We start from the raw sequence: 25,897 nt of genomic DNA on the forward strand, positions 1-25,897 counted from the left end.
AGGCCATGTGTCTGTGATGCCCTGCGTCTCTGGAACGCAAAGGAGACAGGCATGGAGATACCTTCCCTTCATGGAACTGTCATAGTCATAGTCTCGTAAGAGTGACAAGCAGTGAGCCTAGAGAGAGACAGTTGCCCAAGCTCACACAGTGCGTTGGGGGCAGAGCTACCTCTTCTTCTATCTGATAACTGTTTTCAAAGGGGACGCCAGGGAGTATTTGGGCAAACATAAAGACATGCCTGGCCCTGCCGTTGGCAGAGCGAAACTAGGGGTGTCTCCAGTTTCTCCCAAATGGTGCTAGAAGAAGGCATGGCCAATGTGTGGCCTGCAGACTGCATGCATTCTAAGATAGCTATAAAAGTAGCCTAACGTGAAATCCCAAATTTACTTAAAATAGTATGAGATTGTGTGTGTATGTGTGTGTAAATGTTCATGTGAGTGTATAAATGTGTGTGCACGTGTATGTAGGCCAAAGGTCAACATTAAGTATCTTCCATGATGCTCTCTTTCCCTATTAATTAACATAGGGCACATAGCTTTTTGACTGGCAGGCTTAGTTAGGTTTGTATTGCTGTGATGAAGCACCACAGTCAAAAGTAACTTGGGGATGAAAGACTTTATTTCATCTTACAGCTTGTGGTCCACCATCCAGGGAAGTTAAGGCAGGAAGTCAAGGCAGGAACCTGGAGGCAGGAACTGATGCACAGGCCATGAAGAGATGCTGCTTGCTAACAGGCTCATTTTATTTCTTATTTCATAAGGACCACCCACCAAGGAGTGGCACTACCTCTGCAGAGTGGACCCTCATATACATCAGTCGTCAGTCAAAAACATTCACCACAGGTTTACCCGCGGGCCAGTATGGCAGGGACATTTTCTCAGTTGAGGTTCCCTCTTCCCAAATGATTCTAGCCTGTGTCAAGTTGACACAAAAACTCGCCAATGCAGTGACCATAGCTCCAGGGATTTACCTGTCTCTGTTCCTAATTAGTATTGGGATTACTAGCACAGAGTGTGGTGTCTGCCCCCTTCTTTCCTTTTTATATGGGTGCTGAGGAACTGAATAAACATTCTAATGCTTTTGTGGCAAGTACATTTCCTTAACTCCCATGATGAGGTGTGTGTGTGTGTGTGTGTGTGTGTGTGTGTGTGTGAGAGAGAGAGAGAGAGAGAGAGAGAGAGACTCCTCCCTCTCTCCTTTTTCTGTCTATTGTTATCTGTGCAGTTCTCCATTGTGAACTTTGGAGATGAAATGTCATATCCAGTTGTCACAAGTGGGACACACCTGCTATAGGGAGGCAGCAGCTGCCCCTGCTGCTTTTCTTCTCCTGTAGACCGGTTAAATCTTGCTCTCACTTTGCAGGTATCAAGAGCCTCCCCCATCCCCCTCCCTGCAAAGCCAGTGTTTGTCTGGCCTGGGCTTTCAGTACAAAGTCTGAAAAAAAGTTGTGGCCGGAAATTTAAGAATGCCGAGGGCACAGCTGGCTTCTATAGAGTAAGGAACACGGAGCTCCCGATAAAGGCTCATTCATCTCAAGGAGCTTTATGCTTGAAAGGCGCTGAGCGCCTGAAGAGAAGTTGTGCAAACTGACATCACAATAAACAGGAGAAGCGTGCCTATAAAACCCCAGTCAGGCGGCAACGCGACCAGTGACATCAAGTCCCACAGCCGCTATGAAGTGAGGCTCAGTCATCCTGTGTAGGACGCTTCAGACAGATGGGTGGACAGCGATGAGAGACCTGTGGAAGGGAGCAGCATGCTAACCCCACCAGGGCTTGTTACACTGGATGGGAGTGGTCACAAGCCACTCAACACAGCAACAGTGTGCCATCTGCTTTCCAGATGTGCAGAGGGAGGACCAGGCTCACGGCTTTGTTCCTTCACTCAATCATTCATTTGATGTACAGTGAATGCATCTGAGGTTTTCCGTTCTCTATTAGATTCTGAACATGACACGGAACCAGACCTACTTTCTGGCTTGGCCCTAAAAGATCTACTGTCATTTTAAAACACAAGTTATTTTTTTTATTATTCATTTGTAAAAGTCATTTTAGAAAAGTTATATTATAGGAAACACATGAAAACATCAAGAAGGAAATTTAAAAACCACATAAGAACTCACTTCTCAGAGACAGCCACTGTGCATACTTAGAACACCACGGGTAGAGTTCTGTGCGCCCACATCCCCAGTGCTGGAATAGTCTGGAAATACCAGGAGCATGGAAGATGAATCAGTTTGTCCCGAGATGGAGAAGCTCTCCATGGAGGATAAGGTGGGACTCCCTAGGAAAGGGGGCAGGAAGGAGCAGGAAAGCCTGGAGCAGTGGGTCTCAACCTGTGGGCCGCAACCTCTTTGGGGTCACATATCAGACATTTACATTGTGATTCATAACAGAAGCAAAATTACGGCTATGAAGCAGTAATGAAATAATTTTATGGTTGGGATCAACACAACAGGAGGAACTGTATTGAAGGGTTGCAGCCTTAGGAAGGTTGAGAACCACTGGCCTAGGGTAAAGGCAGGGGCTCAGGGTACAGAAAATCACCCTGGGAGAAGGGAAAGAACAGGAAAGGAGATGATTGTCACAGAGCTCCCAGCCAGCAGAGAGCTCGGATTCTACCTAGCAGCACTTCTCCCAACAGAAAAGAACTGAGGTGTGCCAGCAATATGTGTTACTAATGACTTTTCAAGTATGACTGAATTGTTTTTACTGTGCACCACATCAGAGCAGATTCTGTGACTGCCACTCTGTACTTTAGTCTCAGTTACAGGCATCATAGAGAGGAGGGAAGGGGCAAAGCAATGTGAGCAAGATCAGAGAGAATCCCATGCCGAGGAGATGTCCACCGCGCCTGTGTCTGCTGCCTTCCCCTTTCTTGGCCTGATTAATAACAAGCACCACGAAGAAGTCCATCCAGGTCTTGATATCTGCCATATCTCAAGATATGGTTTGTGTGTTCATAGAACCAGTACTTATAGAATGCATATGTCTTAGACTGTGGTGAGCACACTTTCCTATCCTCACAGTACTGCTATAGCATTCAAGGCGAGAGGGACAGCTTTTGAAAAATAAGACACACCAACAAATGCTTCGTGACAAATGGGGACAAGCAAGGCGAGAATAGTGCAGAGGTCCTGCCGTGAGAGTGACAAATGAGACCTCAAGCTAAGAAGAAATCCCTAAGGATCAAATTCTCTTCCTTTCCCCAGAGGAGCTGGAGTGCATCAGACACAAGATCATCTCTGACTAGCAGTCACACTGTGCTTACACACCCTTGGCCGTGTGTCCTAGGTAAGGCTGCCACTTGCTGGGATAGAAGCCTGGCTAGTGTGGCTAACAGTGATGACTTTAGAGTTAAGAGTGTCATGAACATATTTGTGTTCTGAGAATTATAGTGACTGCCACTTGGGGTCATTTGAGGTCCTTCCTTTAGTTCCCAGGAACAGGTCTAAGCAATTCATGAGAACTCTCCAATTAGCCCACGTGGAATTCTTGTCCAAATAACTATCTGGTCCTTAGACAAAAGCACACACTCACTATTGGGCCACTTTGTGCCTATGGAGAATAACCTCAGCTATTATACCGCAGGTACTGCTACTTTGTTTTTGAGACAGCATCTCTCCCTGGCCTGGAGCTCACTACAGAGGCTAGGCTGGTTTGGCCAATGAGCCCCGGAGATGGCCTGTCTCTGCTTTCCCACCACCAGGATTAGAAACATGATCAACAGCACATGGCAATATGCCAGTTATTCTTTCTCAGTGGGTTCTAGGGATTGAACACACCTCCTCACGCTTAAGCAACAAACACCCATCAACAGCATCATCTTTTCACCTCCAATGGCTGGTCTTTTAATTGTCCCTGAACAGCTCCCAAGGGCCTCACACGGATTCTTCTTTTTAAATCAAAGTTGTTTTCATAGAGTGAAATCAAAGAGCAATGTAACATTTGATGAAGCACGGTGCCATTGCTAGCTCCTCGACTAGCAGAGAGAAATAGGCCAAATAAATGGAATGATGAAGCATCAGTCAATAGGAGGGCCCGGGGCTATAATCAGATTCCATGAGTAAAGTTTCTGCTGTCTAAAGGTACTTAGTTATATTCTAGGGAGATGGGTTCTGCATCAGTGGAACAGACTATAAGGGAGTCTAGGTTGACTATTAGAGACTGGGCACTACAAAGAACTACAAAGACTCCCAAGGCTGTGGCGGCCACGGGAAGAGGAGACACATGGACTGGAGAAGGGGGATTGAGCTGAGCAGTGCAGACTGCCCTAGGCTTGGGTGTGAGATACAGGGATGATTCCTGGTGTAGAAGGTGTGAGAGGGTCACGGATGCTGGAATGAGACAGTCAGTCTGGAGGGGATATCCCCCTGTTCATAGAATGAAAGTCCCTTCTCCCATGTCCTCTGAAGCAGCATCATGCAAGAGAGAGAGTGGCTTTATCACCAGCTGTGAGGTCTGGGGCACTTTCTTTTCCAGCAAAGCAAGCCAGTAAGTCCCCACCTGCAGGCTTCAGCCCTTGAGCAAATGCTTGCCTGTAGCATATGATTCTTTGTACGTTAGAGAGCTCCAGGATTTTGAAGGTCATAGACTAAAGTGATGATGGCTTCCCCAAGTCCCAGCTCTGCTTGCTCTGAAATATGGCTGTACTGAGTATGACAGAGCCTTAACTTGCTTCCAGTTTCAGAGGGGCGGTGAAGGCAGGCACAGGGCCTGGGTGGAGTCAGAGGCAATAGGACAATTGCCTTGTACACATTCTGGCCCTGGCTAGATGACCTCAGTCAGATTGATAACCTGGCAAGCAATATGGCTAGCAGTCAGAAAACGTGGGCTGGCTTTGATTAAGTCTTAACCTCAAAACCTGGGTCCTAGCTGGAGCTGTTGTGTGGAAACGCACTGAAAAGGCAAGGCAGGATGTTTGACTAGCAGACAGAATTCTGACTTTAAACTAGCAGCAGCAGCAGCAACAACAAAACCCAATGAACAACCCCACCCCCCAAAAAAAGAAAGAAAAAGAAAAAAGGCTTCTTCCAAGTTTTAGTTCCATATTGATAACCTGTGCAAAGTACTGCCCCTCTTGATGAATGTTTCTGTATTCACAAAGATGAAGAAGAAACTCACTCTTTCAGCTTCTTAGAGCTCCCCAGGTTTGCTCTTTGGGCTCCAGCCCCAAAAGAAAGGAATATGAATATTAATTAAATCACAAATAAAATATGAACACAAAGTTATGCGTGTGATTATAAATATACATATGAATACAGTCCGGGTCTCCCTCCTCTGGTCTCAGGGAGATGTCAATTCATTGCATGTTCCATTTGGAGCCAATCAACACATCGTCTTGGGTGTGGCCCAAAACAGCTTTTTTGGCCATCATCTCCCACAAGCCATGGGAAAGGCAGGGTATCTGCTGCCATCAGCATGTGTGTGACAGAACTGCTCCTCTTGGTGGCTGCTGCTTTCTCCCCGGGCCTCTCCCTGAGCTGACCTTTAGGAGAACATTGAAATAAAGGATTACCCGTGTTCCGGGGCTCTTGCAGACTGCTTAGTAGTGGGCCATTTGCATACACAAGTCCTCTACCCCGGCAGGTGATGTTCTCTGGGACAGATGTTCAATGTGTACTTATGAGGAGTATTGGGCATGCTCAAAGAAAGGGGCCATTCAAGGTGAGGCGGTACAGGAAGAGGCTTCAAGGAGGATCTACGGATTTAAGATTGCTGTGGAAGGCATGGTAGGGTCTGGAAAGGCAAAGGAGGGAGACCCGGCTTGCTGGAAGGACACAAGCAAGTGTACCTGGTTCATGTACTTGATTATTGCTCAGAGACAGGTTGCTATCACAACACTCAAGAGAACTTTAGTTTCTGGACGTGCAACACATAGGACCTGAGACCAAGGTGTTTGCATAGGTGAATGCCATCTAGTGAAGCTCTGCCCATGACATCCTGCTCCTTTAACTGAGTGTTAACGTCATAGGCTGGTCTATAAGAAAGGATGCTCAGCTCTGAGTTTACCTGGCCACATTACACTAATGACTGAAGAAGGACGCTTAAAAGAAATCCCACACTCGCTCAGAATTGAGACTAATAGAGTTATTTATTTAGAGGTAGACTCACAAATCAGAATCCTCTACTGGAATGAAGAACAGAAACCGAATCCCGCAGCCAGAAAAGAGGCCAGATGCATGCTTCATATCAGCATAAATAGTATAAGAGGCCACGCCCCAGAGGGTGGTTAACTTAAAGGCTATTGGCTGTATTATTTCCTACAGCAAATGACATCATGCTGGAGAAGAAGGGGTCATGTTAGAGAGGGCGCTAAGACGTAGGGTTACCCTGGGGTCTCCCCTGTCTCCTGCAGTGTACTCTGAATGGAGGTTCATTTTATTGCAGGCATGTCTACACTGCTCTGGAGAAAGGCCCCACCCTGAGCTTCCGAGGTTTGCGGTGGGAGGGATTCACAGGTTCTGAGCTCTTAACCCTAGCTTAGTCCTTGGAACCCAGCTCCATGGCCAAGACCTAGGAGGAAAGAGGCTAACAAGCTGGCTCAAAGACGCTAAACATGTGGGGCCCAAATTCATTCCTTACCCACTCAGTGATTTTTTGGAATTAATTAAATATCCCATTTTACCCAAGCTTCAGGGTATTTTTGCTCTAGAAAGCATCTTTTCTCTTAACTAAATTGAGGCCCATAAATGAGAAATACAGCGCATGAAATCTCTGTGTGTCACACCATAAATCTCGGGCGCAGGCCTTTGCAGATCTCCCGTAGGATAAACGGTAGCAATAAAATGTTTGCATTTTCTCCTTGTAGTTGCTGGGCACAGGGAGTTGAGCCTTCCCTAGCCACGGGCACTTTGATTGAAGATCATGAGGCTGCACAAGGGAACACGGGGCAGCTAGCCTGTGGGCCCTGAGGGTGCCCAGTCCTCTGCCCTCTTGCACCATTCCAAAAATACAAATGCTCAGCTCTGGCAGTGACCTTGGGAAAAGTTTGGAAAATCTGGAGGGGCAGTTTTTATCAGGGAAAGAGGTACCATGTTCTAGGAACCTGATAAGGACCTTTGATCTAAACTGTTTTTTTAAATCTATAGCTAAACTTTACTTGTGTGCATATATGAGTGTGTATACATGTGTGTATACACACTATATATACATATATACACATACATACAACATATATTTTTATATATTTTTATTTACTTATATATATTGTGTGTGTACATATGGAGGTAGAGACTCATTCTTCACGCTAGTGTATAAGATAGGGTTTCACACTGAACCTGGAGCTCACCAATTTGGCTAGATTAGCTGGCCAGCAAGCACCAAGGATCCTCCTATTTCTGCCTTCCCCCAAATGCCTGGAATTATAGGTGTGAGTATCATGCCAGGCCCTTGACGTGGGTGCTGAGGGTCTGAACTCAGGCCCTCAAGCTTGTGCACTGCGCATTTCATCAACTGAGCCACCTCCCCAGACCACAACAATTGGTTTGTATTTTTTCCTACCAGTCCTTTTTGCTCTTTTAAATCTGTCTTTCAGGGCTGGAGAGATGGCTCAGTGGTTTAGAGCATTGCCTGCGCTTCCAAAGGTCCTGAGTTCAATTCCTGGCAACCACATGGTGGCTCACAACCATCTGTAATGATGTCTGGTGCCCTCTTCTGGCCTGCAGACATACACACAGACAGAATATTGTATACAAAACAAACAAACAAATATATATTTTTTTAAAAAATAAATCTGTCTTTCAGTGTTTTATTCATTCAGTTAAATATTAAATAGCAGTTTTTTAAAAGCGAATGGATGAACTCTTAGATGCCTACATGGGAAAACAAAGCAAAGAGTGAGAACAAAAGTTCTCAAAACTATGTGTAATGTAAAAACAAGTGTGTGCACTGTCCAGCGACACATACACAGACAGGGAAGATATGATATCCAACGTGGAACAAAAACCAGAAACTCCAGAGGAGGGAGATGGAAGATGAACGATAGGGGAGCACTTATCTCAGTCTATTAAGAGAAAAGAAAGCCCAGAATGCTTAGTGTAAAATACTGTTTACTAATTCTAACTGTGGGTATATGGGTACTTGTCATAGCACATTAATTTACATGTAATACAATATTTCATAAATAAAAATGAAGTTAACTTTAAAGAATTAACATTATATCCACTCCCTTGGAAAGGTGTTAAAGGGCTTCTCTCAGGTTTGTATGAGCTGGGACGTTTACTTCAGGCTAGACAGTCTGAGGTGATTGTCTGATTATGTGTATTATGTCCCTTGGACCTAAAGACATGTTGATGCTTCCTTCCAGTAACACTCAACTTTGTCACTCTTAACAGCAGTCTAAAAAGTAGAGCTGGTCAGACACAGGAAGGAAGATCTGGGGCTGGCTGACTCAGACCAGAGCCTGGTAGGCATTTCTAGCAGTACGCAGGCAGCTGCAAAAGTGGAAATTGGAAAAACTCTGTTTAGCATTTAGCTGTTTAGCATTAGGGAAACTGGAAGGGGTGTCTCAAGTCAGCCATCTCGGACTTTAATGTGAGGTCTCTGGATACTTTGTGTGGTGGTTTGAAGAAGAATGGTCCCCCTGAGCCCATAGATTTGAATGCTTAGTCACCAAGGAGTGGCACTATTTGAAAGAATTAGGAGGTGTGGCCTTGTTGGAGTGGGTGTGGCCTTGTTGGAAGAAGTGTGTTACTGGGGGTGGGCTTTGAAGTTTCTGGGTCAAGCCAAGCCCAGTGTCTTCTCTCTTCCTGCTGTCTTGAAGATCCGGATTTAGAACTCTTAATTTTTTTCAGTACCGTATCTACTCACGTGCCACCGTGCTCCCTTCCATGGTGATAATGGACTAAATCTCTGAAACTGTAAGCAAGTCCCAATTAAATGCTTTCTCTTTTAAGAGTTTCTGTGCTCATGCTGTCTCTTCACAGTGATAGAACACTGATGGAGACATCGTACAGATTCTGGCCAAGAAGGGTGAGGCCTAGATTGTATGTTTCTACTGAGCTGTCCGGTGCTGTCACTGTTGCTGGCCCTGGGACCATTCCTTGAGCAGCAAGGTCCTATTGAAGGGACAGAGATGGCTTCTGCCTCTTTGCATCACAGTGTATATCTCATGGTATATTTTTCTAATAGGGGCTCATTCTCCTATATCTGAGGACCAAGCCAATATAAAGAAGGGGAGGTCGTGGTGAGCAGCAAGTCCAGTAGATTTTCCCAGGGTTCCAGCTACTCTCCCAAGCCATGCGGATGATTTGTGGCAGAACGAGACCAGCATTTGAATTCTTGGTCTTCATATATTTCAATAGTTTAAATGAAAATAAACACAAGAGAAAGGATTTACTAAATAGCCTATGTAACTTAAGACAACTTGCTACAGATGAATGCAGACTTAAGTCAGGAAAGCAATGGTGAAGTGAAGAAAATTCTTTTTTCATTGCTAAATCTTAGAGTTTCTCCTCCATCAGGCTTTATGTATAATTTGATTTTTACCTGCATATTCCATTAGCACATGTTGCCCAAATAAAGGCTCACCTTGCCTGATTACTACGTGCCTGCCAGACTCCCATTCTCTTTATCGAGCTTCCTGTAACGTCTGACTTTGACAGAGTCTCTTCTCTAGGCTTCAATTTTTGCCACCTAAAAATGGTGTTGGTCCCACTGTCTGTAAGGTCCTTTCAGTTTTAATAGTTTTCAAGTCCAAAGTTTTCGTCTTTGTAGACCTTAAATATGATTTTCTGGGGCTCTTCTCTTCAGCTGTCATTTTCTCTTTACATGGTTCACAGCTTTCCTGCCCAGGAAAGTGATAAGCGAACAGAAGGACTATTGATATAGTAGTCACTTTATATTCAGCAAAGAGGGTCAAGGTACTATTTAAAACCCAGCAACAGAATGGCTTTCAGTTTGATTCTCCAAGACTCTGAAGCCTCAATTCTATACACAAAGAAAGAAAGTAATTAATTGTCCCGTGTCTTGCTGGCCTTAAAAAGAAAGAACACAGTCAAGTGGAGGGGTCCATCAGAAAACAGAATCAAGTCAATCGCGGTTTTATTTTTTCTCCCCTTTCTGCCCATGATCACAGACCTCAAATGGACAAAGCAGAGTCCTCTAATTTTACCCTGAAGGGTCATTTCTGCCTGGGAACTTCTTCCTTCCTTGGAAATAGGCCTGGTTTGAGACCAGTACCAGGAATAGAGCCCTGGTAGCTCTTGGCTCATAAAGACTGTCTTGGCTTATAAGGATATTGGCTAGGGGTAGGTAGAGTGGGCTATGCCACTGGGTGACATGTCCTGAGCTAATGAAATTGTTTCTGTCTCTCAGGGTCATGGTTTCATAAAGTAGATATATTTATCTATAAGATTTTGTAGTTTCATGAACTCTCATCATCTCAAGTTCTAGGATTCTGCTTGGGAAAATAAAATTGTAACACACACATATACATCCTACTCTTCAAAGAAAGCCTGACTTATCTACCCCTGCATCTGAGGGAGAGGGTGTTAAACTCACAGAAGGCAGAGTTCAAGGCTAGAAGAGAAGCGTGCATTAGTAACAGTCATGCAGATTATATAATGCTTTCTTGGGTGGGATCTGAGAATGTGATCTTAAGAATTTTCTCAGTCAACAATGCTATGTAGCTCTTGGGGTCTTTGCACAGCATAGTATTGGTACAATGGAAGGAATGGCAATACTCACACATCAGCCTCCTTCCTTTTACAGTTCTGCTGAGGATCTGTCTAGTCTCTTTCTACAGATTACATCTATACAGTTGTTAAGATGCATGAATGAGGAACTTCTGCTCTGGGATAGGAAACCCAGAGGTAGGCTTCCTAGCACTGTCCTATTGCTGTGAAGAGACACTATGATCACAGTGACTCTTATAAAGGAAAGTATTTAGTTGGGGCTGGCTTACAGGTTCAGAGGTTTAGTTCATTGTCATCATGGCTGGGAGCATGGTGGCATGCAGGCAGACATGGTACTGGAGAAGTAGTTGAGAATTCTACCTCGGGATGCAGGAAGTAGGAAGAGAAAGACAGGGAGCCTGGCTTGAGCTTTCGAAACCACAGTCAGACACTTCCTCTAATAAGGTCACATCTACTCCAACAAGGTCACATCTCCTGATCCCTCTCAAGTAGTGCCACTCAGCAAGAACAAACATTCAAATGCATGAGGCTATGGGGACCATTCTTATTTAGACCACCCTAATAGGGGCTTGGGAAAGATGGTAGTAAAAATTTGTGTATGGATCAGGCAGGGGATTGCATTGTTGGGGATAGGAACTGTTAGGAATTATAAGAGTAGATCCTCAGCCTGAAATTGAGTGACCTGGAAAAGTATCTGCTCCTCCTGGATTTTAGCTGTAAAGAATGATTCTGAAAGCTGGGTGTGTTGGCACATGCTTTTAATCCCAGTTCTTCAGAGTCAGAGGTAAGAGTCTCTGTGAGTTCAAGGCCAGCTTGGTCTACAGAGTGAGTTCCAGGACAGCCAGAGTTACACAGAGAAATCCTGTCTTAAACAAACCAAAACATTCTTTCAAAAGATGGTTCCTCTAGTGCAATAGTGGCACGAATGTTATGAGGGTCACCAACTGCTTCCTGGTTGTAGTTGAGGTTCTGTATTTTTGATGTTTGGAAACTAGATTGAACACACACTTTCCTAGAAACAAATAAGTTTCCAACACTGACCCAAGAAGAAAGAAAGACTGGATGAACCAATATCCATTAGTGACAAACGTATTGATAGAAAATCACTTAATTCATTCATTTACAAATGTATCTGTACTTACTACCTGTCTTCTACTTTTCTCTTTTGTCTCATTATCAGCTTTCCCCCTCAAATAATTTGAATTATAAATAATTTCATTTCTAGTCTCATTTCATTCTGTTTCATCTTGTCTCATCTCCTCTTGTCTCATCTTCTTTCTCCTCTTCTCTCTTCATCTTCTTTTGAAAAGATCTCATTATGTAGGTTGAGTTATCCTGGACCTCTTGCTCTTTCTACCTCAGACTCCCCAGTACCCAGATTATAGGTATGCACAGTCATTTTTTCTCTAACATTTTCTTTAATTTTTTTGTGGCTTATGTTTAATCTTAGAACTAAAAAAGTTGTTCAAAGTTAAAATAAGACAATAAATTTGATCTCTAAGTATATTTAGTTACAGCTCACAAATTTTGATTAGTACTTTTATTGTGTCTTTCAGTTCTAAATATCTCACAATTTCCATTGCAACTGTCTCTTTGGTGCATTAGTAATTTAAAAGGGCATTTTTAAGTTTTCAAACATATGCTTTCATTATTTTTAGTTATTTAAAAAGCTATTAGTACTTTTGATTTAAGTGCACTGTGGTCAGAGAAAACTATTTCTAGGCATTGGCCCTGTGAAGTAGGACTTCCCTGGAATATAGAATGTGACCACACTTTGTAACTGTTTCCTGTGATTATGAATTTACTGGGTTCATAGTAAAATGCTGCATGCTGACTTTGTTTATATCTTCTATGGCCTTAATAACCAATTTTCTGTTTAATCTTTACATTTTTGATAGGGTTGCTTTAACGGTAACTGTGGTTTCCATCAGTTTTTATGTTATACATCGTGAGTTCATATAATTAAGTCTATGAAAGTTTGTTGCTGCTAGACTTTTGCTAGACTTTCTTTCTCCTTTATTTCTTGCCATTTTGTTGTATCTCTTTCTTCATTAGGATCTTTTAATGCTAAATTCTATAACTCTATTTTGTTGGGGAGAGTTTCTTTTTGTTTTTGATTTGCTGGTGGTGGCATTGCTGGGGATGGAATTGTGGCCTATGAGCGCTGAGCAGCCACTCTGACACTAGACATATTATCAGCATCAATGCACTTTATTAACAGACAGGGAATGTGTCTAAGGTGGGCCTAAAAAGTCAATATGTATCCAAATATGACCTTGAACTCTTGCGTCTCCCACCTTCACCTATTAAGAGTCAAGTGCTGATGTTACATTCATGACTCACCCTGCCCAACCCAATGTACCTATAAAAAGGTCTATCAGACTGCTAGAAAAATCTCCTTTTAATCTGAAGAGGCTTGGTATATTGATGATTTGGTTCTCAAGCTTTCTTTCTTGGCCTGTTTTTATACTTTCAAATTTTGTGCATGAAGGCTAGGCTCCCTCTGAGTAGCTGTTTATGTTTCCTTTCCATTCCCATTGGGGGTCCTGCCCAGTTGCATGCATTTTTTTTTATACTTGTTCCTCTCTTGAGTATGTAACCCTATCCGATCCTTGAGCATTTGGGTTCAGTTCCAGGTCACACACCATTGTCTCTAGGACTTCTTATAAAATGGCAGCCTCACTGACAGTTTTTAAGCCCCATTTACAGTGATTATATCCCATGAGTTGGCTACAAGCCAACTTCATTAGCTTCAGCCTTTCATCTTCACGGGTCCTCCTTAGGACACTTTACCACATGTGTGGCCTCCAGTGTGTCTACAGCTCAGCTTGATCCACTCTGTCCCTCCCACTTCCGGTCTGGTTTGAGAGATGCAGACAGGATGTGCCTGCATGTCTGAGCTCAGGTGGTGTCATTCTGCATGTGCTATCGCTGTGATGCATGCAGAGCTGGGGAGTAGTGTAGAGTCTCAGAGAATGGCCCAAGCCAGGTGCCAGGGGATAACGGAGAATGCTATTTCCTCAGAAGAGGATGGTGCATATTATGTCACCTCTCACCTTTCTAGAACACCCACATCAGAAGGACAGACCTGTGGTTCTCTATCACCCCGTGCCTTTTCAAAACCCAGAAGACTGTTTGGCATGAGATCGGTACAGAGGAAATGAAACGAATGCCTTAGTATTTCTAAAGCATTTCTCATTATGTTCTTAGACTCCAATTCAACCACCTACTCATGGATCATAACATCAGTGCTTCAATACAGTCAGCACATTTTTAGGATCAGTGGTGGCTCGAAGTCAGCATAAGTCTGAGCTGCTGAGGTGAGATATGAGCCCGTCCTGCTTCATAACAAAGAAGCAACATGGAAAAACCATTCACTGATAAACACGCCAACCACTACAGACAATAAGCAAGTACCTTCAAATTGTCTCCGCGGTGTTTGTACATCTTCCTCTTTTCATATTATTTATGAGGGCTAATTTACTGATATTGTTGTTATCCCTCCCCAAATTATATACCAAAGAAAATTAAAAAGCTCTACAGAGGAGGAAATAATGAATAGTAGCATTTAATTAAAACCAAAGTGGGCCCAATCAATGACTGTCTAATACAATAACGAGCTTAATTTAATTTTCACTTAATGGAAAAAGTGAAGCTTTAATCAACTGCCTATGGAATTAAATGACAGCAATTTTAAAAATATAAGTTTTTCCAAAGTGGAGTCCTAAAAGAATAACAATGACAAAAACAATGTCTACCCCACGGATGTATATTCACTTTCCAGTAGCAGTAGAGGGAAGAACTCCCCATAGGAAGCAGGACTGTGCTCGCAGCCTTCCAAAGGCTGCATTAATTAAAAAGCAATACTCCAACTTCATGAACTTTAGAGTCGTCCAAAAAAAATAAGAAAATGAAAAAGATTCAATTTCTAAGAATTGTTACTCTGGGGTCATGACTCAAAAAAATGCATTAAAAAAACCCCAGATATTCACATCGGGAGTTTGGGTGACTACTTCCCAGTGGATCCTGACTTTTTGGAGTGCAGCAGTTGAGCTCAAGATGGGGACAAGGTATGGGAGGGGCCTCCGGGACACCCCAGGTAAGTGACCCGTGGCTGTGTGGCTTTGCATAGGTTTTGGTTTAGACAGGGATGTGAGGCTATTTTTCCAATGCTTCACTCTTAAAACTTAATTTTTGTTTATACTTTTGTTGCTACTGTGTGTGCATATGCATGTGGACACACAGGCATGAGTGTTCACATCTTGCAAGTAGAGGGCAGAGGTCAGCCACAGATGTAATTCCTTAGGAGCCTTTCACCTTGCCCTTTGAGACAGGATCTCTAACTGCAGTTTGAGGCTTGTTGGTGAGGCTAGGTTGCTGGGCCCGTTAGCCCCAGGGTCATTTCTCCTACCCCAGGCTAAGATTGTGAGCATGTACATGTAACTACCATGTCTGGATTTTTATGTGGGCTCTGAGAATCAAATCAGGCTAGTGTGGCAAGCCTTTTACTAACTGAGCTATCTCCCACCCTGACTCCAAGGCCTAGTTCTGTGAGAATAGAATACTGTGTATTTGTTAAGATTGAATTATTGGTTTCCTGGCCCTGCTATACTTTTAGACCAGAGCTTAGCATAACTGTCATCAGAGAGGCTTCATCCAGCAACTGATAGGAGCAGATACAGACCACAAACATTAGACAGATCTCAGGGAATCTCTCAAAAGAGGAGGGAAGAAGGATTGTAGGAGTCAGAGGGGTTGAAGATACCAGGAAAACATGGCCCACAGAATCAAATAACCAGGGCTTATAGGAGCTCACAGAGATGGAAGCAACAGCCAAGGAGCCTATATGGGTCTGACCTAGGTCCTCTGCATATATGTAATGGTTGTATATGTTAACAATCTTGTGGCACTCCTAACAGTAGGAGTAGGGACTGTCTCTGACTCTTTCACATGCTTTTGGGACCCCTTTCTCCTATGGGTTGCCTCATCCAGTGTTGATATGAGGGTATGTGCCTAGTCTTATTGTATCGTATTATGCCTTATTTGGTTAAAATCCCTGAAAGACCTGCTCTTTCTAGAGGAGGAATAGATTACGGGGAGAGGAAGGTGAGGAGAGGAGGAAGGAGAAACTTCAGTCAAGATGTAATGTATGAGATATGAATAAATAAATTAATTTTTAAAAAGATTGAACTACTTGGGTGAAGTACAATTAATAAAAACTCAGGGTCAGAAATGAGTTCAACCTGAAGGTCTGAAAAGCAAAACAGCCAACCACTGGCTCTTACTTCGACCTCAGTCTGAAATGGCGATTCTGCCTCCTGGAATCTAAGAAGGAAGCTGTATCTGAGAGCTGTCTTCCCTCGTCTTATATTCCTCTCTAGGAATGGGATTAAAGGCGTCCACCACCATCATTAAAGGCATGCACTTCCCAGTTTCTATGGCAGCTACATGTGGCTACTGGAATTAAAGGTGTGTGTCATTATGGCTACTAAGATTAAAGATGCATGTTGGTGTGGCTCCTGGGATTAAAGGTGTGTTACCATAACCTGGTCTGTAAGGCTGACTAGAGGGATGGTTTTACTCTCAGATTTTCAGGCAGTCTTTATTAAAATACAAATAAAATGCCACTACACTTGGGACCTCATACTTTGACGGACGAGAAGGCTATAAACTGATAAATCCACAACCAGACAGAATGTATGGGACATAATCAGGGCCAGATGTGCAGGGCCAGACCCAGAGCTCACAGTCCGTTTGTCACTCCACCCTCTGCCACCTGTGTTTTGGTCACGTTAGCCCATCCCATAGCAAAAGTGGTGCTCTGTGCGGTTGGAATTATTTCATCTTCATTGCTCAACTCTTTTTCTTTGTTTCTTATGAGTCCTTACAAAAGTCATGCATCACCTGCACCCACAGAGACACACATTAACATCTGTTGTGGAATTTTACTTTAATTATTCAAAGTTGTACTGTATTTGTTTATGTTGCATTTGTTTAACTATGTAAAGATATGTTGCCTTGCCCGCCTAAGCCAACTAACAAAAAGCTGAACAGCCAATAGCTAGGCAGTAGAAGGATAGGCAGTGCTGGCAGGCCAAAAAAATAAGTTGGAGAAGGACTCTAGGCAGGAAAGGATGACAGAAGAGAATAAGGGAGAAAAAGAGGGAGACACCCAGGGCCAGGCAACCAGGCAGCCACCAGCCAGCCAGACACAAAGCAGAACATAATGAATGAATGAAAGGTAAAATGTCTTGAGGCAAAACATAGATGAAGAGAGACAGGCTAATTTAAGTCATAAGAGCTAACAAGAAAGGAGCATAAGCTAAGGCCAAGCATTCATAACTAATAATAAGTTTCCAAATCATGATTTGGGAGCTGGTTGGTAAAAGAAAAACTATAACAAATACCCCTTCACATTCTGTCTGACTTATGGCTATCATCTTCATAATGGCAGCCATAACCCCGTATCCTGTTCCGGATAACTCCAGGACAGGTTCTGGGGACAAAGAAGGTAATAGGAATGTGTGCAGTATTAACAGTTCTGCAGTCTCTTAGGCTGCTTCCAGGCAACTGCAAAGGTCCTGCTACGCACTCTTTAATAGTCTGTCGCTTGCTCCACTGGGTGCCTGGCTCCTGTTATATAAGCAGCGTTTCATCACACTCCTGCATTCAGCAGGATGCTGGGGTCAATCCCTAACCCCCCAAACTGAGGCCGGAACACAGATGACTCACCAGCTCCCCTAAAAGTCTAATTAATCACAACAGCACCCGAGCAGAACAGCCTTAGCTCAGGGAATGGCGAGCAGTTTCCCTGATATGACTGATGACTTTGAGGCAATGGGGTTGGCTTGGGCAAGATCGTATTGGGAAGATTCCAGATAGCCTTCACGATTATATTTCACACATTTTGCCGAGGTTGGTTGACAAAGTCAAGAGTGGAAGAACAATGCTGTCTAGTAATCTAACCATCCACAACTTCCTCATGATCTCCACCTTCCCTTCGGTAACAGTGGTCTGTAGGGTGTACATTAAAGTGCCCTGTTGCAGTAGAACTTTATAAGCTTCAAAGGCGGATGGAGATGTCAGAAGTAGGAAGACAAGACAGATCCTGCAGAAGATGGAGTTGGCAGCACACTTTGATCACAGCCTGGCTTCCCTCCATGTGAGAAGGCTATTGTCTATGCGAGCTCATTACTAGAAGGCTCTTGTCTATGCAAACTCAACAGTTTGGTTTCATAGTGCAGAGTAGAGTGTGTCCCTTTATCTGACCCAGCACTGGTGAACTCTAGGACAGAAAACAGGGCCACAATAGAAAACAGCAAAAGGGCTAAGGCTACTAAAGGAGAACCCCACACTGAGCACAGGTCTTTGTGATAGCTCTGTTGGAAATAATTCAAGAAGCTCTATTAATCGGAGCAGAACTATGTGAATGGATATGCAAAGGAGAGGAATGGAGACTGAGATTATTTATTATCTGTTTATATCTCATATTAGCCTAAGCATTTTTCAAACAAGGTCTGTACTTTAGTTGGCCTTTGTTCTATTCTTAAAGCTTGGCATGATGCCTTATTCTTAGTAGACATGCAATGAATGATTGAGTTCAATAGTCTTCAAGTTATAAGGTTTTTTTTAAGGATGGTGTATTAATCTGATGCTTGCTCTTACCCCAAATAGCCAGCCTGACAAATATTCTGTCTTGAATGTAATAGGTCATACCACAGTGAACTCGAGCAGGCAGGCTAACCATGATGAGGTGAAATTGGACCCAGGTATTTACTCTAATAGATAGGCTGTCTCTGGTACTAAAACATGGGAAATGACCAAGATATGGTATCTCAGGGACATGCAATATGGAGCTGGATATCAAGTTATTCTGAATGGAAAGTGGTTCCTAAAAAGGAGAAGTAGCTCCAACAAGAAGACAGTAGCAAGTCATTCTCATAAGCATATAAATGTGGCAATTCTGAAAGTACTGGGATATATTATCATTCTACAACCTCAGGGGGTAGAGTGGTGTCTAATAGAGGTATGATTATCATCATACACCCTCAGGGGGTAGACTGATGTCTAGTAGAGACTTGGGTGGTTAAAGGCTTGTCTACCATACAAAAAAAGCATTCTCTATGGCAATGGTTCTTGACCTGACTTCTTTGGGGGTTGACTTCTTTGAAAGTCATGACTTCTTTGAGAGCCAAATGACCCTTTCACAGGGGTCACCTAAAGCCATTGGAAAACACAGATATTACATTATGATTAATAACAGCAGTAAAATTACAGTTATGAAGAAGTAACAACAAAAATAATTCTGGGGGCTGGAGAGATGGCTCAGAGGTTAAGAGCATTGCCTGCTCTTCCAAAGGTCCTGAGTTCAATTCCCAGCAACCACATGGCTGTAATAAGGTCTGGTGCCCTCTTCTGGCCAGCAGGCATACACACAAACAGAATATTGTATACATAATAAATAAATAAATAAATATAAAAAAAACAAAAATAATTCTGTGGTTGGGGTCACCACAACACAAAGAACTGTATGAAAGGGTCACAGCAATAGGAAAGTTGAGAACCACTGATCTATGGGAACCCAGGAGAGGGGTTAGAATCGGTAGGCCACAAGTGTGCCTTGATGTTAAATCACAGAGTTGCCACTGCCAGTCACTGGAGCTTTGTATGGAGAGTGGAGACTCAGTCTGCAAGCAGTAGGGTCACATGATCTTGGTCAGCATAGAAAAGGAGCTAAAACTCAGCATACACAGTAGCAGGCACAAATCGCATGTTAACGTCATTCCAGGTCGCCTGGTAGCGCCCTCATGGCTTGCAGTGCTCATATGTCTAGCCCACAAAGAGGAGGGCCTTTAAAGACTTCCTATTAAGTTTATGGGTCAGTGGCTCTGAGAGTTCTGAATCAGTAGCATTAGGCTCATTTAGGAATTTGTCAGAAGGGCAAGTTATCAGGCCTTGACACAGACCTGCTGAATCAGAAACTTGGGAGATCGGGGAGGGGCTGGGGAGCCAGCAATTTGTTCCCACAAACCCTTCAAGGGATCCCCAAACATGCTCAAGTGTGGAGACCGCTGAGGGAGACACTGAGTCAGTCCGTTCTTCCTTTTCGTAGAAGCCATAAACCTGTCGGGTAGTCGAATGAGACCTGTAGGCTCTTTCTTAGAGGGATATTTTTCAAATATAGAGAGCCACAAAGAAAACCAATCACACTGAAATACACTTATCTGAAATGATACTGAAATACAGCTATAAAAAGTTACGATACAGTAATATATATGACTCTTTATTAATGCATTAAGTAACACCATCTCGTGGCAGATCTAATAACATTTGTAATTTTGAGGTAGCAATGACGTTAGCAGTATTTCAAGATGCCTGCCACACCTGCCGTGTAATTTCCATCAGTGACAAAAACCACAGCCACTGTCGCTGAGTAGCGGGTTTGCTGTCTACATTCACAACTGGAGCGATGCTACTTTTGAATGAGTGACAAAACAATGATGCATTTTTGTCAATTAAGCTAAAGGGTCCCTCAATTCTACTCACGTTTCTTTGAGGACCCACGGATGTAGGATTAAGATTTTTTTTTGTTATAAGCATTTGACAAACATTATCTTACTTTGTTCTTTAATAATGTTATTTTTCAAATGTCCACTGTATGGGTGAGGAAGTTAAGGCTCAGTGAATTGCAAAGACATATCCAGCATCTTACGCAGCTAGGATGAAGGTTTAGATCATATGTGGAATCAGGATTTTTTTTTTTAGTCTGATCCATTGATGTTCCCTTATTGCCTAGAACACAGTGTGGGCCATAATATTTGTTCGAGTATTTGTTGAATATATGAATGAATGGATGGATCAAATTGGAGGGAAGCTGTATGAGTTCCTTATTGCTGTGATCAAATATCCAAGAAGCCACTTAGGAGAAGGGTTTGTTTGCACCCCAGTGTAAGAAGTGTTTAGTCTTTCATGGCAGGGAAGACATGATAACATGCAAGAAGCAGCTTGCGGTAGGTAAGACATCAGAGAGTGAACGCAAAGTTGTACCTGGCCATAAAACCTCCAGTGGCCTTCTTCCTTCAGGGGAGACTGCTTCTCCAAAATGCCACAATCTGGAACAGCACAAACCAGCTGGAGAGCCAGTGTAGACATGAGCCCAAGGGGTCATTTCACATCCAAACCACCACAAAAGCCATGCCTGTCATCTCTCTGTGCTGTTGTGATGGTTGGTGCGCATTTGTCTGCGTGCTGTGTGTGTGCTGGTATGCGTGTGTGTGGACAGAAGCCACAGTATGTATTGAGAGGACAACTTGAGGTGCCCATCTACACTCACCGCCATGTTTGAGGCGACCTCTTTGTTGTTTTTCCACTTAATTCTCCAGGTTCCCTGGCCCTCGAGCTTTGGATGATTCTCCTATCTCTGCCTCCCACAATGTTGTCAAAGCATTGGGGTTACAGAAACCCACGCTTATAGTGTCGGACCTCCTGGTTCTCGGAATTTGCACTCGGGTCCTTTCGCTTGTACAGCAAGTGCTTTTACATGCTGTGCCATTTTCCTAGCCACAAACTGCTATGAAAAGTAGACATTATCCTTATTCATTCTGCAGACAGGGAAAGGAAACTTCATCACCTTGGTCTGCCAGGCCTGACAGCTGAGTTTTGATTTTAAATTTATGTTGAATATACATATCACGCGCAACATTATTCCTCCTGAATCAGAACACAATTCAACAAATTGAAGAGTGGAACATCTCAGCGAGGAGCGCAGGTCCCTCTGGCTTCCCTCGGAAGCAGCTGGGCTTGTTTATGAAACAGGTTGCTACTTCACTCAACATGAGTCCTTCTTTAACTGACAAATTAGTTAGTGCCAGCAGGGGAGGAACGAAGACAGTGACTAACAGGGCAGCCACAGATAACCTAGGAGAAGGAGAGGCAGAGAAAGCCTCCTCCGCTTCTGAACCATCCAAATGTGTCTCTGGAGTTTTCCAGAGGTGTCTAATGTCCTTCACTAACCACCCTTAATTTAATTACCTTAAAGGTGAATTGAATGCTGAAAATTCATTTACATAACAGCAATGCTAATGCTTATAAAATATCCCATCAATTAAACCCTTAAGAAGAAATGTATAGGCTGTAAATGAAATATATAACCAGTAGGATTAATCAAAAGCTAATCATGTGAAATATCACCCTTGGTCTAAGCAGAAGAATATGCTATTGTCGCCATTTCAAATTACAGTCTTGCAGGGCCTGCTTAAATACTTAATCATATTAATCAGCAGTCCTATATTTAATGCGTTTCCATAATTTCTTCTTTCTGAATCTGAAATTGTTTAGCTCTGGGCTGTTTCTTTTGGCAACAACCTATGATCAACATTGTTATCATTGTAAAAAATATGTGTTTGAGAGTGTTTTCCATGGAAGACTTGGGGCCGACAAGTAGGAACACTCTGAGAAACAAACACAGTCTTTGCCTTTGAGGAGAGAAGAGATGGCATATTTGGGCCAGGACTGCTTAAAAAGGAAGAGAGAAGGGCATTATGAGTGAAAAGAAAGAAATAGTGCCTGAAGGTAAGACTCTATGTTGACCTACATGAGAATTTATTCAGTCCTGGGCATTTCCAGGGCCTACCACATGGTAAAAACCCTTAACTCAATTTTAATGACTCCATTTGGTCGAATATTTTGCCTAAGAATGAACCCAAGAACACAGGTAGGAAAATACTGTCAGTAGATGTTTTGAAAGATGGCATCTGAGACCCAGTGTCCCACGAAGGTGTGCTTGTCTAAGCCAGGGATGTAACCTCGTTGTGTACATGTTGGCTGCGAACTCAGAGTGGGCAGGCTCCTGGTTTAACACATCAACTTCACAGTGGGAACATTGGCACAGACCGTTGACCAAATTTAAATACAGATTTCTAGCCAGATGGTTGGAGAATGTTTTTGCAAAGCGTGCAGGAATCCCTAGAAAGCCAATGTCAGTAAATGCAGAACCGTGCGTGCCTGTGATCCTATCTCATTCTCTATTCTGATAGGCCTGGTCCATGGCAGGTGGGGGGATACCGTTGAGAGCGTGCATCTCATTTCAGCTTTCGATGAAATCTCTCCTGCTCTCCTTCTGAGTAATAAGATAGATGTGGATTAGTTGATAACATTATTGAGTGGATTTGTACTTACTAATCATTAACAGCGAGGAGTGTGGATTAATGTCTCCGTGTCCCCTGTCCCTGTCTTGTCGTACACACTTATCTAACACAGAGACAAGGACAGGCAGCCTGACCCATCAAATTTTCATATGGCTCCCTCTTAGAGCTTAACTCGGAGATTCTGGCATCTCCAGTTGCCTTGACAACTCTTTTGTTCCAAGCCTTGGTCTCCCTTCATCCTCTGGCTCTTTCCCAATACTGCCCCAGCAAAGGCATATACATCAGACCACAGGGGACTGTCTCATAACAGAATGAGCTGTCTTGGGATTGTAGCCCAAGTCCAGGTCCTTGTCAGGATGCTTCTCAGTCTCTGCTTCAGGGAGAGACTGAGAGTGGTGACCTTCAATGTTCCCCTGCATTCTCTGATTTTCAGAGAGACACATGTAATGAAGAAACAGAAGCTTCCAAGATAGAACTGACTTCATTCTTACTTCCCGGATAAGCCTCAGTTTTCTTATCTGTATAACAGGAATAATTCCTACTTCTCAACGTAGTGGGAAGAACAAGTGATGTTCATTCCCCTCTGGACTCTGGCACCAAGATCCGGAGGGGCGCTTTGCAAACAGGCAGGAGGCTCTTTGGGGGGTACCCTGTAGAGACTCTGGGATGTGGTTAGATGCTGTCCACCGAGGATCTCTTGGCAAAGCCATCACTGCCAGGATAAAATAGCATCAAACACAGTAAAGGGTGTGTGTGTGTGTGTGTGTGTGTGTGTGTGCCTTTGACTGTCCTTGTTCTTACAGAGCAGAGGAGAGGCAGGACATACTGGGCTTCCAGTTGCCTTGCCCTGGACACCTAGACAAGTTACCCGGTGCCTGAGAGAACCGCCTCAGGGAGTGTCCTCACATGGACCACAGGCAGGCTTCCCATCTTGGTGAACTGGGGGAGATTGGATGGAATGTGCTATTCAAGGTTTCCGGGGTCAGAGCTTGTACTCAGAAGGTGTTGCTTTAAGAGAACATTCACCTTGGTCATTATCTGTAGCCAGGACAGTATCAAAGGCGCAGCCCCAAGGTCTCTGGAGCCAGAATGAGACTACTCCAGGGTCTCTGTTGCTGGGGATTGGGGGTCGAAGGAGGGGAGATTACAGAAAGCTCTTTGACAGAAACCCCAGGTGAAATGCATATGACAAATCCGAGAGTCTTGAATAGTACTACGCTTGCCGAGGGTTTTAACACCATAAGGTGATCCAAGGGGCCAGAAAGTGCTGGAGGGGAGGCAGGGGTCTTGAGGGAAGGCCAGGCTAGGCATGCTCCAACAGAGGCTCTGCTCTGTCATCATGGTCTGTCAGGCCTCTCTGCAGTTTCATGCAAGCCAGTCTGGACCATCAAAAGTGGATTGGATTAGCTTCTCCTTTCAGGCCAACCAGACCTCAAAACTCTGGATTCCAGGCCTGTTTGGCCTTCAAGATGGCATTAGAACGGGACACTGTGGGAGGCTTAATGGCTTTTATCTATGGCTGAAGTTCTAGGGTTGACCCCAAATGTCGTGAGAAAAAAACCAATGCGTGCACATGTTGTTTATATTCTCAGAAATCCACACTATTATGTGTCAGCTGGAACATTTTTGTTCATGCATTTATTCATCCCATAAATATAATTTGCCCTCTTGCTATGGAGGACTGTTATATATGCTATATTCTTCCAAGTTATTGGTATGCAAAACCAAAACAAAACAAACAGCAGTAACAAACAAAAAAACTAAACAGAAAGTCCTCTACTGCATTTAACACTGCATGAGCCCCATGAGAAGTTTAGCACACCTTCATTAAATTCATAGTCCTGGGATGGAATGGGGAAGCGCTATACTTCCTGCTGCTCCCCACTGGTCTTCCCCTCCATGCAGGAGGCCGAATTGCCTAGAAAGAATGCACCAAGGCTTTCTTAGTTTCTGGTTTCTAGCTGGTAACAGCAGAAGGACTAAAGTGTGGCGTTGGGGCATTATTTTCCCCAGGCTCTTTACTGTGGCATTGCGCGGTGTGTCCCTGACCAGAGATCCCTGCCCCTCTTCAGCTAGCCTCTTCTAAACACACTTTCCTCTGGGTTCTAACAAACATGCTCATCCCTTCAGGCCTGACCTAGTGATGGCCGATCTGTGGTTACCAGCCCTGGACAACTGCTCTCTGCTGGTAGTTTGCTTACCTGGCCCACACCTTTATAAAGACTCTTCAAATTATCCCATTTGAATGTGTTATTGCTCTTCTCCTGGGTCCTTAAATGACAAAGGTCATCTAGTCTAACCTCATTTTGACAGTAGAGAATTTTAAGAAGTGACTCAGCCAGAGAGAAATCAGGGCTCTAATCAAAGGAGCCTATGATGACTGTATGGGAAATTGACCCAGATTTTTCTGTTTTCTTGTGTTTAGTCTTCCCCACCACCACCACCCCGCGCAGTCCCTGGAAAATGCTGTCAGAGGGTTTTGTGATATAATTAATTATGCGGGCACATCCAGTGAATGGAGCTGTGATTTAGGATGTCTGCTGGAGAGGCTGATAAATTAAATAATGAAATGCGTATTTCAGGTTCAGTTATTCTAAGCCTCGTTGGGTAAACGTCTCATATTCATTTTTTTTTTTAAAGATGGGAGCATCATTTAATTCCCACACTGGGGCTTCTTCTCTCTGCCCAACTCTCCTTCCTTGTGTCAGTTCGTTGCTTAGGAGTCTGCCGTGGCTCTGCATGTAGGAGTTAAATGAATAATATATGTGAAGTGTTTAAAGAGTGTAACGTACTTTATACAACAGAAAGCCTCATCGTGGCTCAGTGCAGAGCGCACCTCTGATTTAAGGACGGCAAGTGTTCATTAGCAGCCTTTCTGACCATTACTTACTATCTACATTCTAAGTGCTTTTAGCAAAAATTTAAGATTCTGGGGAAACTTGTTTACTTTTCTCTGCAACTTGCTTTTTCATTAAGAATCTACTGCACATGACAAACACATACAACATGAAGTCAAGACCAACTTGGGTCTACCATAAAGCGAGAGCCTGTGCAATGACGCCACATTTAAGGGATTTTTATCTTAGTTGCTGCAGGCTTTGTGATTTCGTGGCT

At 43.5% G+C, this 25,897-nt stretch overlaps 1 protein-coding gene across 1 annotated transcript in view; it reads right to left on the reverse strand.

Annotated features, from left to right (window-relative positions):
- The window catches only part of Alk (ALK receptor tyrosine kinase), a 737,647-nt gene that overhangs the window by 277,264 nt on the left and 434,486 nt on the right, over positions 1 to 25,897 (reverse strand). The window lies entirely within an intron of this gene.

The sequence above is a fragment of the Microtus oregoni genome, unplaced genomic scaffold, assembly GCF_018167655.1.
Source record: "Microtus oregoni isolate MIOR12 unplaced genomic scaffold, Mior012 000036F_ref0000092, whole genome shotgun sequence".
NCBI lineage: Eukaryota > Metazoa > Chordata > Mammalia > Rodentia > Cricetidae > Microtus > Microtus oregoni.